This window comes from Lipotes vexillifer, unplaced genomic scaffold, assembly GCF_000442215.2.
Source record: "Lipotes vexillifer unplaced genomic scaffold, Lipotes_vexillifer_v1.1 scaffold155, whole genome shotgun sequence".
NCBI classification, from domain to species: Eukaryota; Metazoa; Chordata; class Mammalia; order Artiodactyla; family Lipotidae; genus Lipotes; species Lipotes vexillifer.
The window spans coordinates 1,178,606-1,194,996 of NW_006779813.1; positions in this window are offsets into that span (position 1 = coordinate 1,178,606).

Genomic DNA, 16,391 nt, shown 5'->3' on the forward strand with positions numbered 1-16,391 from the left:
GCTCCAGTGTAAGAATTTGCATCTTCACTCTTGGAGTTGGTCTGATCCAAGCTCATCCTTATTTCTAAGACCTAAGCCCTATTTTGATTCCAAATTCTGGCAACTGAACCTCTTAGCTCCCAGTGCCTGAATACCCATCTCCCACCATACTGGTTTTCTGTCCAGGAGACTACTCTCTCTAGGATTTGGAGTCAGCCCTGCTCTTGTCACTTCTTTCCTGGGCTCTGGATCCCACCTTGTGAAGGCGCCTGCTTCCTACTGACACATTCTGGATGCCATTTCCCTGTATCTGTGTCTCTTTGGGTCTCTACAAACTCCTGTGGGCTCACGTGTCAGTCTCATGGATGCAGATTTGAGCAAATGCTGCTCTCCCTCAACTCACCACTGCCTTAGTTCTCAGTTCAAACCATTGGCTACAGTGTCTTAGCGCCCCAGTTAGATTTTTCCTCATCTGTTCTATCCCAACCAAGTGGGTGAGTTTAGTCCTAAGACCTTACCCGTCCCTGGCCATCTCATACTGTCTCAGGCCCCACATCAGCTAAGGGTGCCATTTGGGTCTGTGCCTACCCCACTACAGACTCCCACCAGAGTGGTACCTCTGTGGCCATGGGGCTGTGCTCAGAACTGAAGTAAAGAGAATCAGGAGAGATGGTCACAAGGGTTTCAAGTATATTTGTAACATTTTATTTCTAAGCTGGATGATGGGCACTTGGGCATTTACTATACTATTTCCTAAGTAGGAAATACTTATATACCAAAGGGAGAGAGGCTGATGTGAAAGACAACCTGGAGCATGCCCAGCAGAGTGCTGAGCAGAGGTGGAGCCACACCAGCCTCCAAGGGCCTGGGCTCAGGCAGCAGGGATGGAGAGCAGGAGCTGAAGGGCAGCAACAAGGACCTTGCAGAGCAGCACTTCTCAGATTTTGATGTGCTTCTGATTCACTGAGGACTCTTGTTAAAATGCAGACTCAGATTCAGTAGGTCTGGGGTGGGACCTGATTACACTTTCAGCATGGAAGGACTTAGAAGACACTTTGTGCAACACGGGTGCAGGTGTCTCCCCACTCCCCAGGTCCTTGGAGCAGCTGGCTGCAGCATCTGCCCCTCCTAGAGAAAAAGGAAGTGCTCAAAAACCAGAGTAGAAGAGCTTCCTGGGGAAGGCCTCCTGTATGGCTGTTGGCACAAAGCGGGAGATAACTCGGGCCCTTCGCATGCAACTCAGAGGAGGCGGAAGGAAAGGCAACTCCACCTAAGGGTGAGATCCACCGAAGAGTGTCACCATCTGTGATAAAGTCCGCCTCACTTCGAAAGTTACGAGGATACAAGCTGAACTGTCCGAATACCCTAGAAAGAAGCCTGTCTCTGACCCTCTCACACATGGAACTGTACAGTTAGTCCCCCACTCAGTGATGGGTCTTATGGGTAAACTGCTTTTCCAAACCGCAAAGAATAACTCTGCCAACTACCTATGATAACCAACCAACATGCTTTCTTATTAAAAAAAATATTACTGACCAATCAAGGATCATCAAATATTTGGTAAAAGAGAAATGTCAAGATGTGTGAAAGAGCGACTGACCACAGGAGAAACAGATGAAAGAAAGAAGACAAGAAAAAGTGAACTAGCATCTTCAGAGAGGTTTGAGGCAATAGTGGGTTCCCACAAAAGAAGAGGCTACTCTGAAAAAGGAGCAGGCAGGGCTTCCTTGGTGGCACAGTGGTTGAGAGTCCGCCTGCCAATGCTGTGGACACGGGTTCGTGCCCCGGTCCGGGAAGATCCCACATGCCGCAGAGCGGCTGGGCCCGTGAGTCATGGCCGCTGAGCCTGTGCGTCCGGAGCCTGTGCTCCGCAACGGGAGAGGCCGCAACAGCGAGAGGCCCGCCTACCGCAAAAAAAAAAAGAAAAAGAAAAAGAAAAAGAAAAAGAAAAAGAAAAAGGAGCAGGCAGGGAACATGAAAGAAGCCATGACAAATTAAAAATTCCCCAAATACATTTTAAAAATCAGGAGAATTGAACCATTGGTATGGCTGAAAACTAAATCAGTAATCTGGAAGATAAAGTTGAGAAAATAGCTCAGAATGTAGAGAATGACAGAAAAGGAAAGTATCCAAAAGTTGGGATGGAGGATAGATCTAGAAATCTATTCATATGTAACTAATCCAAGATCAGAGAACAAAAATGAATACTCAAATAAATTAGAAAACATAACTTTCCTGACCTAAAAAATGACTTTCAGATGGAAAATATCCACCACGTGCCAAGAACTATTCTGTTGAAATTTTGAAATTCCTAGTATAAAGCTTTCAGAGAGAATTACCAGGATACCTACAAAAAAACAAAAAACACAAAAACCCAGAAGATTAATAATATTGATGCTAGAAGACAGTGGAGCAAGACTTCAAAATTCTCAGGAAAAATTATTTTGAACTTCTGCCAGCAATTATAGCCAGCAAACTGTTACTCAAGAATTAAGACAAAACAAGATATCCAATGACTGAGAAAGTTTGTCCTATGTACTCTTCCTGGAATGACTTGGGGACGTAGTGCAGGAAAAGGAAAACTGAATCCAACGAACAGAACTGAGGAATAAAATGAAAAGATGTTTGCAGTTACCAGCTGTTAATCAGGCCTAGAAGGCAATTGGCCCAAATTAGAACAAGGGAGACAGGAAGTAGTGATTGAAGAACATGTTTAATAATCTGGAAGATCTTAGATCTGTAAGAAGGTACATGTATGGCTGTTCCATCCACTAGAATAAAGGAAATAAAAACTATTCAGATATCATGATAAGACAAAGCAAACTGAAATGTGACATGACTTGGAAAAATAGAAGGGGTGTAAGTAAAAAGAATCCATTTTTCCATCATTTTTGGGGGCGTGGATATTTTTGATAGCATAAAATCACATTCCCATCTTTATGGGCCTTACATACTACTTGATGCTGCAGTTAATATTTATATATTTTGAATATCTGAATACCTGTTACTGGTTTTCAGTTTTTAAAGTCAAACTATTTTGGAAACTTACCTAAATTAACCTTGGAAGATGTCCTCCAGCACCCCGAGTGCTGCAGATCTGCCCAGCAGGAGGTTCTAGAGAGGCAGACCCAGGAGACCCCTCCTCCCACCTCACCTGTTCTTTCCCTCCTGCCCACGCAGGGAGGGTGAGAGGTGCTTCTGGATGTCTGTAATGGATATTCCCCTAAGCCTGAGCCCAGACTTTTAAAAGAAATCTTCAAAATCTGTGGTCCTTCTTTGCTTTGGATTTGCTTAGCTCCTGGCAATTTCTGGTGTCCTTTTCTTGGAGCTGCTTGCAGCTTCCTGTCACTGCCATTAACAGTGGGTTGATCCACCCCAAGCTGTCCCAGTGATGAGCCCCTCACTTCAGGCTTTGCAGATGAGCGTTTCCAGGTGTACTTTTAGGAAGACATTTTGCTCACGCATATCTAAAGCAAGCCTTCTGTAACATGTCCCGGTGTTCATTAGTCTAACGGTCCCAAGCGTTCACGTTGTCAGTCTCTGTTGCCACACTTGTCAGCGCTGCAGTCAGTACTGACTCACCCAGGGCCTGGGCAAACCACTGGCGTCATTACTCTGAGGCTTCTGCCAAACAAATGCTAGGTAGCTCTTCTGGGAAGAGTCATATTTCTGATTGCAGCCGGCCATTCATCAAGCGTCTGGAATTTGCCTAATCTTGTCTGTTGGCCCAGGATATGCCCTCTTCATGCTATGATTAAGCTTTCGCATCCCACGCCTCATTGCATTTCTCATCCACATTCCTTAGTCCAGTCTTTATTTCAGGAGATACCATTGTACTCCAATCTCAGATAATTGCCATTCCAGTGTGACTCAACAGTTTCTAACAAAACTTTGAAAAATACTCCTTGGAATAGTAAGGACTGGTGGAGTCACTGAATCATAACCAGGTAGAGTCTCCAGGGATCTTGAGATCACCCTGTACAGCTCTCTCCCACTCCCAAATGGACAGCTGAAGCACAAAGGCATTAACTGACTTGCCAAAGATCTTACAGCAAATAGAGCCTCTCATTGGAACTGGATGTACAGAAATACACAAGTATCAAAGAGGTAGAGGTATTCTGAGGACAATGGAAATAATTACAAATTCTGGTAAATGTGTTGGTATTCCTCCCACAGATAGGAAGCAGCTGGCCTCCATCTCCACTGAGGATAAGATATGGGGGGGTTGGGGGAAGGTTCTTAATTACAGTTTGAGTTTTTATGTAAAAGAAATACTTCATTTGAATGTTTCAATCTCAGAAATAATGACCTTTCTGGACTCTAAGGGGCTGGTGCCCCTGTCGGGGACAGATGAGTTGTAGGGTTGAGGGTGGGGAGTAACTTCTGTGACAGCACGAGCTCACCAGGTGCCGGTTGCCAGTGTGGAAGCAGATTCCCGCACAGGCATCACACGCTCTCTCCGTAGCATGCAGCATCTCATCAAGGGGTCCACACATCAGATCACAAGGTCTCCCTCTGGGAAATAAGCAGCAGGGGCGCACAAATTTCTAAACAGGAGAAATCTGATTTTCATGCAACATCCTTGAGAAATCAGAGCGTGTAAGAATCATCAGGATGGGTAAAAACTTGGAGATCAGCATATTTATCTCTTCAGGGGGATTTTTGAGCTATTTCTCTGATATTTAAAGTTGAGCAGAATACCTGCTTCTGGAGTCCTTTTTGCATTCAGTTCAGGTATCTTGGGCGAAATGCACTCTCCTACTAAGTAGTAATAAATCACCAGAAAGCAGTTCCAAGGGGTTATTTATAACACCCTGGGATTCCATGACACCTGGCTGGGACTTGGGCTGAGTTAGTGGTCTGTGGTCAGACTGTGTTCCATCATCAGGATGGATATTGCCCTGTTCCCTGCGGCAGTGACATTAAAGCGCTTATGGAGCACTTGCTCCGAGCTGTGACCGCCCTCTCCTCTCCTGCCCTTCCTCTGTTAACCTAAATAAAGGGAGAGAGTTCACAGCTCCTGGACGGTGGTCACAAGGAATGTACTGCACCCTTTCCTCAGGATGTTCACAGCGCATCCTAATCTTGAGAAAGACTAACTCCCTGAACTTTAAGGTTAGAAATAATTAGACAAGAAAATCCCTTCCCTTGATTTCTTGTAACTGTCAAAAATGATGAGTACTGAAAGCATTGCTCCAGGCCAGACTTCTCACTCTCCGTGAACCTTTGCACTATATTGTTTATAGAAAGAATATGACATCCCGTGGCATGATAACATGAGCTTTGCTATTTCTGCCTTTTGACTGTTCATTTTGCTTTGCTATCTATCACAAGAACCCAGATAGCTCCAGAAACATAAATAAATGCTGTAATTACTTCAGACTCTCCCTGTCATTCACCTCTCCTTCATCATAGAAGAAATCTCCTTCTGTCTTCACCAACCCCTTTTGGAAAAATGATTTAAACCTTGGCAGCAATAGATAGATTTGTATATCCTATTTTGATTGCTTTGGAGGTCAACCATAGAGAAAGCAACACTTAATTTTCAAGCTCTGAAGGATCTGAAGGTGGCCCAGTCCTGTTTTCCCTTTTGTCATCATTTGTATATTTTGAAACATACAGAAGTGTCATCCCTATGCTTCCCGCGCAGTGCTCTGGAGATGAATTTCAACACTCTTCTATTCTCCACAGACTGCAAACTCCTAGAAGGCAGGGATTATTTTTTACATTAGATGCATGCCAGGATTTTTTTTTTTTTTTTTTTTTTTTTTTTGGCGCGGGGCATGCGGGATCTTAGTTCCCAGACCCCTGCAGTGGAAGCACGGAGTCTTAACCACTGGACTGCCAGGGAAGTCCCTGGTGCCTTTGACAGAGTGGAGACTGAATACAAGTTTCCTGTACTAAATTTAATAAAGATAAAAATCACTATATGACTGTATGAACTGTCTTGTGTTCTGGAGAAATAACATACTATTTACGTTGAGACTGAAACCAAGTCGTACTAATTAGGCTAGTCTTTACTTCTTTCTGGGTAGGTGCATTCATCCCACAAACAAGAATACAGAAGCCAGGCATCCTGGCCCATCAGACAGTCTGATGCCAGGTGCTTGTTCTTGGCAAAAGGTTGGTGGCCCATGTGGTGGGGAGTGGAGCCAGAGCCCTCAGACCACTCAGGAGGTGTGGCCTGGCCCAGGCCTTGTTCAAGTGCATTGTATTCAGAGTTCATTAAAAGTCACCCCTTGACCACCACTCTTCAAGGGCCTTGGTTCCACTGTGTGGCTGAAAGGCAGTGGTTGTGTCACCAGTGCCTTAGGTCTCCCAGAATGACTCATAGAATTTCTGTAATGCTCTCCAACGTGTATGTCTGGGATCTGAAGGAGGAAGAAACACCTTGTACTCGAAAACTTAAGAGAGAGTAGGTACTAACAAATCAATCTAATAAAAAAAGTCAAATTGGCAGCATGAACTAACATTTTTGTGGGAATTTGAAATCAGATATGTATTGACTTAAGTGTTTCAGATTAAACTCACTAAAGCAATGAATTCAAACCTTATAAAATGAAGCCTTCTAGTGGGATGATCTGGCCATTTAATGAGGAGGTGACATCATGGGCCAGAAAAGTCCCTGGGGCCAGAGCTTGGACGTGTCATTCACAACTTCTACTTTCAGTGCCTAAAACCCTGATGCCGTTTTCTTGCCTTTTCCCCTCTTTATTCCTGTGATAGTTCCGTTATCATGGAATATGTAAAGTTCTGAATTACATCCATGCCCGAGAAACAAAAATATTCATCTTATGGCTGTAGTATAGAAAAAACTTTTCCTCTGTCTCCTTAGGTTTGTCCCTGGGGCCTGTAAATTAAACTAACAAAAGACAGATGAACAAGAAAAAAGGTAACAAGTTTATTTTTAATTTTATGTGTATGGGGGCTCCAGAGAAAAGAAAGAAAGCCCCCCCGCCAAAAGCAGTTGTACCTGGGGGGAAGGGCTTATATGCCATTTTAACAAAGGGCAATAAATTGTGGAGAAGGGACTAAGTGAAGGAAAGAGGGTTAGGGCTTCTAGGGATGGTAAATTGTGGGAAGGTAAGTATCTGGGGGCAACTAATGCTAGATAAGGCTTATTTAGTAAGATTTGTTTATGCAGACTCACCTAGGTGATGCCTCCATCTCTGGTGATAAAGGTTGTTCTCTTTCTGGTGTGAGAGAGGGTGGGGGACACCTGCACAAGGGGAATTTATGCCGTTTTTTGGTAGGTATTTTGCTTTCAGTTCAAAATAATCCTTATACCATAATGGTATACTTTGGGGTGGCATATACTGATCCCCTTTATTTTATATATTTCCCATCTCTTAAAGAAAACAATGCCCATTTACAGTCTAAGCGAAACAATATTTAGATGTTACACTTGGATGAGAATATTCTGAGAGAAAAACGTGCCCAGCTGGAGGGCAAGTGATGTGGATGCTGTGAGTAATTGGGATTTTTAAACATAGGGTTTTCAAGGCCCTGTGTACTCAGAGAGCTGCATATGAACAAGGAGAAAATGCAAGGACTAGTACGGATTCTGTATTTCTGGGTTCCAGGCTTATTCGAGGACAGAAATGAAAAAGGTGAGTTCCAGTGGGTAGAATCATCATTTGAAGAAGTTCTATGAAAAAAGGAGTTGAACTAACCCACAAGGACTTCACCAAGTCTAACTACTAGTCTGTTATGGTAAAGTGGACAGGAAGTCAAGGTCATGAGTGTGAAATGGAAGTGGACATTTTTCATAGTTTTCTCAAGATTTTGTATCTGAAACGAATCTTTTCAGTAATAACTTGAAACAGAGATTTCATCAAGGGTTTGATTTTTAGTATGTTATATTTTCAATATTCAATGAGAATGTTTTGAACGCCCTTTGTATTTGTAGGGTCATACAATGAAACAGAAAAAGAAGACCAGATTCGGAGTCTTCTGCTTTACAGAGCTTTTAAGTGAGGGAGAATGAAAAAAGATGACTAAAGAATAAAAACAAAATTAAATAATTAATTACAATTAATTAATTTAATTAAAATTAAAAATTTTAAATTACAATTAAAAATTAAAACGCAGCCTCATGTAAGTAAATAAAATACAAAGCAAGGTGGAAATTATCATAAGGTGGTACTTTCCTCATGGGAAATGGTCAGGAAAGTCTGGAAGAGCACAGGGTTTAGTTAACAGGTGGGATACTGAAATGCTAGAAAAGGAAATGCATTTATGAGCATGGAGACAGTTTTAGTAAAACGTTATTGTGATCTTGTTACTCTTTTCTAGAGGATGATTCCATTCTTCAGGAATTGGTGAATTTAGTGGCTCTTGCAAAAGAGGAGCGTTTCTAAACAGACATCTCTTTTATCCCTTTGCCCAGGCTGAGGTAACTGTGCGTGAATTGTGTTCAGTGTGAGTTTCCTTAAAAGAAGCCAGGTCCTCTGAGGTAAGTTAACTGAAGCAATGCATTCTGGTCCTGCTCTGGTCCTGCTCTGTTTAATCTGGGGACACTCACTGTCTTCTAGGGAGCTATTTGGTTCACGATGATTTTTCACATCCTCATTTGCTTTCCTCCAGGAATTTCTAATCTCCCGTTAAACTTTGCTTGGCCTGTTCGATGTTTATTTTATGGTGTGGAATTTCCCCCATTTGGACATTTATTTTTGACCTGATTTTTTTAACTGAATGGAGATTTCCTGAATTAAATAATCGCATCCCTAAAAACGCATGTTTTGTAAGAAAAACTTCCTTTCTTTTAACAACTTCTCAAATCCTTTGAAGCCTAAGTTTGCAAACTGTTACATTGCTCTAGCAGGGTTTACCCTAAAGATGTTAGCACGGGATTTTAAAATGCAAATATTTCTATACCCACCTCCCTCTGTTGGAGTTGTGAAATGATGTACATATTGGACCTGGCCAGATTTAAGGGCACACCGTGCCTCAATCCTATTTGACCTTATTCAGTCATTGAGTCCCACTTGGCTCGCTCTGCCTTACGGTGGATGGAAAATACTGAGAGGCCGCCTGACCCATGGCGGGCTCAGAGGGGGTTCATTTACCAAGGTCTGGGCAGTGCTGAAGTGACTGGCAAATGACTTCAAGGTAATGGGAAAAATAGAATCCGGAGTTGAACTAGTTATCCCCAACCTCAAATCCTCCTCAGTGGCAATGACATTAATGAATTGCATTTCCTAACTGTGGTGGGAGACCTGAGACCACAGCACTCAGCTGCATTTGCTTTCAGAGCTTCACTGTGTTGGGACATAATTTATTTGGGAGTTCCCTGGTGGCCTAGAGGTTAGGATTCCGGCCTTTCCCTGCCGCCCGGGGTTCAATCCTTGGTTGAGGAACTGAGATCCTGCAAGCCGGGCAGCCAACAAAAGCAACAGGATAATAATTGTTTGTTTTCCCATCCTGGTGACATAAGCTCACCAAAGCTGAGGAGGTCGGGATGACTCCTTTTACAAACGTTATTAAACCTTCTCTGTAGAACCAGACAGAGGGCCTGCAGTAGCAACTGCCTCGGTGTGTGTGATGCCTGTGTGGGCACCTCACCTGGGAGTGGGGAGGTGGAACACCTTGTTCTTTTCCTTTTTTTATTTTTGGTATGTTTTATAGAGTAATTTTATTTGTGTGCTGGTCTCTGGAACTTTTTTTTTTTTTTTTTTAATATCTGCCTCATCAAACATTCTCCACCCTTAGGTATTTCTCAGATACGGTCAGAACAGCCTGTGCTCAGAGCTTGTATCACGGGCTCCCCTGCAACCTGTACACGCATTTCTGTCACTGAGTATTGGTAAGTAAGATGAAGCGTTGAGATTATGGGGATTTGTAGTAGGTTACAGATTCTTGAGACAGCGTGTGAGGTTGCATGACAACTAATGTTCCCTGGTGCAGTTTTTGAGAGCAGCCTCTCTGCAACCTGTGCAGTTTTTAAGGAAATGGCTGAGTGGTTTTGTTTTGGTCTGTGGCAGGGAATGGGGACAGATGAGGAGACACTCGTCTTAGCTTCAAATTGTGCCAAAGAGAAGGAACAGAAAAAATGTCCAGCCTGGCTAGTCGTCCTTGGCACTGACCTGGCACATGAGCTGATGTGCACTGAAATACCCTCCTGGTACAGGGATGGAAGGTGGCTGGGGAAATATGGGCTCCTTTGGGGCTGGCTGTTTCCCTGCACAGAGCTGCTCTGTATTGGGAAGAGTTGATGCTTTTCATTTCTCTGCTGTCTTGAGGGCCCTGGGGTGGGAGAGCCCTGGCGTGGGAGAGCTAGGTGACCCCTGCAGCCACGTGTAGCCTTTCCCCACAAGAATCCTGGAGGACCTCTGGGAGGGGAAGTGAGTGAGATTTCGTCAGATCTATTTGTATATCCTGATCTAAGCATCATGGATCCTGGCCACTTGGTTTATGGCTCATGGTCTCTGTCAATCTGTAGACAGTGTGAGTTTCATTGGGCTGAAAATGGCTTCATTATGAATGTTTCTTGACCAGCCGAGGAAGTACACGCCGAGGAGGACGGTGCTCCTCAAGTAATGAAAAGAAAATGCCTCTCTGATCATGAATTACTTTTTACATCTGAAATGGAGTTCACAAATCCCAGTTAACATAGTTTTATTTACTGGAGATAGGACTTGAATGGAGTGAGAAGAGCTTGGACTAGTAAGGTAAGAGCAGGTGGTTTTGCTGTATCGTTCAACGCAGGGTCTGGTATGGCTGGGGCACGGCCTGGTTAGCTGTAGAAGTCTAGAAAGAGCTAGGACCCTGCACTGGATGTCCCCAGCAAAGTGGGGCAGGTGCTGGAGGGCCTGCCCTGCAGAGCTGGGGCAGGAAGCGAGAGAACCATTGAGGCAATGACCACCAGGGAGCAGTCACTGCAAACAGCTGGAAGCAGAAGGGCAGACATTACGATAGAAAGGAAGAGCAGCAGAGGTTCCCAAACTCTGGCAAGCAGGGCTGGTCTCAGGAGATGTGGTTGTAGACAGAAGGCTCTGCTGGAATTCAGGGGTGGGGTTCTGACTCCCAGAAGGGAGGTAGGAAAAAGCAAGACAGAACTCCAGTGCTAGACAGTAATGCCAACAACAGGACGGTTACCCAGCGGGGAGCTGTCACTAGTCTTACAGGTAAAATAGTCTTATCTTAGGGACTTGGTTATGAGAACGAAGGTGCAAGGTCAGGGTTAGACCAGACTTCATATTGACTTGAGCCTGAAGCTCCTTTGATCCCTTGTTTCCAAGCCCAGGGGATGCTCAGTCTGGCAGGGCTGATGAGCCTGTGTATGAAGTTCAAGTGGATGGTGTGTGTGGAAGATGGGAGGAGGTGGAGTGAGAAACAGCTGCAGAAGCTGGGACCGAGCCCAGACCGGATCCTTCTCGGTTTAACAGAGCTATTGTGAGCTCAACATCAGATACAGTACTTACAAAAGAAAATCCACTTGAAAACTATTAGGTGAAATAAGAATGGAAGGATTAAAATTTCATGGGACAGAGGTGCCAGGCCATCTTCAACCATAGAACAGTTGCCTGTGCTGTTTGTTCTTCTGTCAAACCCTTCCCCCCTCAGGCTCCCACCATCCGCTTCAGTCACTCCTACCTATTCTACTTAGCTTGTAAAACTCATTTCAATCACCGTTTCTCAGGGAAGCCTTTTCTGCATCCCTGGCTGGGCAACATCTTCCTTCCAAGTTGAGGTAGAATTTTACATAGTTTGCCTGATTATTTAATTACCTTGGGTCTCTCCCACTAGAAAACAACTTCATGAGGACAGAGAGCAGAAGGGCAGACATTACGATAGAAAGGAAGAGAGCCTGTCCGTCCTGTTGGCTAATGGGTCCCTAGAACCTAGACTCATTCCTGGTATATTTCAGGTGTTTACTAATTATTGGTTGAATGCATGAGTATTTTGAGAGAAATGGGGCTTATTTTTGTAGGTGAAAACAGGAGCATGACTGTTGGTATTCGGTACTGTAGAGAGCTTTATGAAAGTAGCTTATTCTGTAAACACATTTCAAAGACTCCCAATGAATTTGGGGAGGCCAGATTGGATGAAGCTATAAAGATGCTGAGTACTGACAATTAAGTAAGTCCTTATACATCAGGCCCAGGTTTGACCTAAAAATAAGCAAAAGTGAAGATAAGTAGTTTCTTTAAGGAAATTCAAGTTCACTTATAGGGCAAATAGATGCCAACAAATTTTATTTTTCCTTCTCCCTACCCCCTGCACTCTGTACCCTGTCCACCCATATGTACGTAGATAAATAATATAAAAATGAACATTGAATACATCCTTTAAGATGACCATAGGTCATGCCCATAACTAGAATGGAGGCTGTAGAAGTGAGGTACCTCTCATTCGGTTTTGAAGAATGTTAGAGTTCTTTGGTTTCCAGCAACAGAATCTACTATTGGCTGTGGTGTAATTCACATAATCAAAGGGAAGGCTAGAAGACCAGGCTTGGGAATTAATAAAAACTGGCACATCTCTATGTAGCCAGAACTACTATTCAGTCTTACCTGGTTATGGCTGTGTTTTTAAAGCCTATTCCATTTTTATTCTTTTTATCATGTTGCTTGGGTTTCAAATTCTAGGAGAGAGCAGCTTCTTGGGTTGCTTTCAGCCCAGAACATCGTAATCAATACTTCCACCAGACGTTATCCAATGGGCAGAGCTAATTTCTTAAAAAATAATGGAAGTGTTATTTCCCAAAGAAGGAGATGAGAGTTCAGGGCACCTTCAACAGACAAATAAATAAACAAAATGTGGTGTATACATACAATGCAATATTATTGAGCGTTAAAAATGATGAAATTCTGATGGTTGCTACTGTATGGATGAACCTTGAAAACATGATGCAAATTGAAATAAGCCAGATGCAAAAGGGCACATAGTGTAGGCTTTCACTTATATGAGGTACCTAGAGTAATCAAATTCATAGAGACAGAAAGTAGAACAGTGGTGGGACTGCCCTGGTGGTCCAGCGGTTAAGACTCCACGCTTCCATTGCAGGGGGCACGGGTCTGATCCCTGGTGGGGGAACTAAGACCCCGCATGCCGCATGGCGAGGCCAAACAAAAAAAGACAGAAAGTAGAACAGTGGTTACCAGGAATTGGCGAGGTATTGTTTAATGGGTATGGAGTTTCCGTTTGGGATGAGAAAAAAGTTCCGGAGGTAGATGGTACTGATGTTTGCGCAACAAGACAAATGTAGTTGATATCACTACACTGTACACTTAAAAATGGATAAAATGGTAAATTTTATGTCGTGTATTTTACCACAATAAGAAAAAAAAGTATGGGATAGCTAAAGTCAATGTGTCAAGAGAGGGATAATAGAAGGTCATGGTCCTTGGAAGGAAAAGCCACCTGGGCACTGGTGAGGTGAACCAGAAACCTGGACCCAAGCCCAGCTCGTCAGTGAGCAGGTCACCAAACCTCCTTGACCTCTTTTTCTCACTTGTGGTTAGAAACCAGGACCCCGTGTTCTATCTCAGAGGAACTGGGTTATCCTGTGAAAGTATTTTGTAAACTTATAAAATTCTACACACATGTAGGTATTACTACCCGAGGGCATGGAAAAGCCTGTTGTAAATTCATATTTCGGTGACCTGGATGGTAAGTGGCGACCACCACTTCCTTAGGTTAGTATTTGGAAGCTGACCCTCCCAGGCGGATGGAAAGGGTTAGAATCAAAATAAGAGCAGGACAGGAGACAGCTGTTCACAGGCATGCTGCAAAATTGACATAGGCCTGAGTCACCCTACCATGCTGCCACTCCATTAAGACTTACAGCCTCCATGGGAGGCCAGATACATCCACAGCTTCAGTGGAGCAGCCCGTCTTTCCAGCTGAGTGTCTCTAAATGGCCTGCCAACAATGAAGCTGTTAATTAACATCCATAAAACCCAGTAACGGGTGCCTGTTGGATACATCTGACCTGTGTCTGGTACAGGATTTGGGCAAATAAAAGAATGATTGATATCAGGCATTCCAAAGATTTGGCTGTAGATATCAATGGCCTATTTCTGTGATAACTGCTTATTTGCTGACATGAGATGCAAAATACAGAATTAAAGCAGGTTTCACTGCAAGATTCTTCTGGTTCTGTCATTTGCATAGATTAAAACTTTCAGGGAGGGCCCATTATTAGAGTTATGGTTTGATCAGCCTCAAAGGTGATTGGAAGAAATGCTACCAGCTTTATAACTTTGGGGTAGAATTTTCTGGTCACTCATTCAGGGATGGCACTTGGCTTTTTCGCTCTTGGCTTTACGCAGTTCCAACCACCTGCTGAGTAGGGGCTTGAGGTTAAAACTCTAGAGCAACAGTTCTGAGACACATAGCTCCTCCCAAAACACATGAGGGCTACCGGGCTCAAACACCTTCTCACAGCTTTGTCCTTAGACATCTTATCCTCAAGATTTTATTTCTTTCTTTTGAATCTGGCTGTATTATACAGCATATAGATATGTTATATAGCAAATTATATATATATATATATGTATATGTATGTATATATGAATATATATGTCTTATCCAGTATTTCTACCCGATCTATACGGTGGGAGTAGAAGGGGTAGTTCCTATGTATGTCCAGTTTACCATCTCAGTTAAGAAATGGAGCAAAGAATCCATATTATTAACTTTTGAAGATTTTGATGCTTGGCCATCCAGGAAATCAGGGAACCAAGATGGTGTTGCCTTTCTGGCGCTTGGTGTGTCCTCTTTGGGCTGGTGATCCCTGATTCCATGGTGGCCAGTCCATGACCATTTGTACTCACTGCAGCCTTTTTGGAGGAAAGAACAGAGCCCACTTATTACCATAAAATTTGTCTTTTTAAGGCATTGAAATTATTGACTTATATTGATTGAAAGTGACTTCATTTCTATGTATCCAGTAATAGATCAGGGTTGGAGTAGAGGAATTGGGGGAAGAGACACGGTAAAGGGGGAAAATGTAAAAAGAAGGAGAAAGAGGAACAGAGAAGGAAGAGTAAGAATGAAGACAAAGAAAAGTGAAGGAGGGGAAATTGGACAAAGACAGAGAAAAGAGTAAGAGAAAAAAAGATGGGGTCAGGGAGAGGGGTATCCTCTCTGCCTTCCTGTCTCTTGCTCTCTGGAAGATTCACCGTCTGCTCTATAGCTGGCAGCTTCCAGCAACAGCTGAGTCTTGGTCTGTGATTCCCTCTGGAGGTGGAAGCTGGCAGGTGAATGCACCCGCAGCCTGCTCCTCTGTAGACCCCCACCGTTCATTTGTCAGACACACTCCAAGTTCACCTCAGCCCCGGGAGCCTGCCTTGGTTTGGCCTGAGGGAAGCCCTTTTTCAGGGAACACCTCACCCAGGAGAGCCATCAGTTGCTACTTTTCACAATTTCCAGATACTGAGATTAGGGCAAGGCTGCTGTCGCCACGTTTGTTTTCCTTTTTGAGTTGGAGTGGGGCACGTTGAGGAAAATGTTTAATCAACCCAATTGCTGGGTCGCAGGGAACATCAGTGAAAATCCCACATGCATGAAAGGATTTTGACAGACCTCTTGAACATTCTTGAAGATCTGAAGACGCAATCTGATTGACCGACCTGCATTCAAATGATCTGCCATACAAGTTTCGCTCCAATGCACAAAATTAATGTGAGACTGAACTGTGAGATTGATGAATTCCAATTAGTTCTCTCTTATAAATAGCAGTGTTTGGTGTGTGGTGCTATTTAGAAACTTCTAGCACCCCCATTCTATTTATAAACTGTTTTTATGAAGCATAGGGTTTAAAGGCTGAAAGAGACCTTAGAAATGCTGTAATGAAAAGAGCACTTTCCAGTTTCAGCCCTGAACCCCAATTGTTTGTGACCTTGAGTAAACCACTGAACTTTTCTGGGTCTGATTTTCCTCCTCTGTAAAATAAACTGCTTTTACTGACTGTGAGGTTACTTCAGTTCTCACTCTCCTTTATGTATCGTCCCACTGTGGTTTCTCACTGTGAATGGGGTTCTGAGAGTTAAGCATCCCGGCCAGGGCTGCCCTCTAGTCAGGGACAGGCCACGCCACTCCCCGCCTCCCGCCCTTCCCACAGTGAGTTTCACACATTCCGGGCTGCCGGGCTGCCTGCATCACCCAGGGGGTAGGAGGTGGGGCGGAGGGAGCCAGAGCAGACCCATGTCAGCTCTAGAGTTATCAGCTCAAGATGGGGATCCTTGGTGGGTGGGAAATAAATCTAGTTCTCAGAGCTCACCGGATTGGTTCTAGGTATAAATCTGCCAAGAAATTAATGTTTCTATCACAGAGCAGAGTCTGTCAATTTGAGAGAATGAAGGCTTTTCAGTTTGAATATGGACACTTTTCAAACGAAGTTGACATCTCCCAAGGCATCACCTGTACCTCTAGGTACTTTTTTTTTTTTTTTTTTTTTTTTTTTT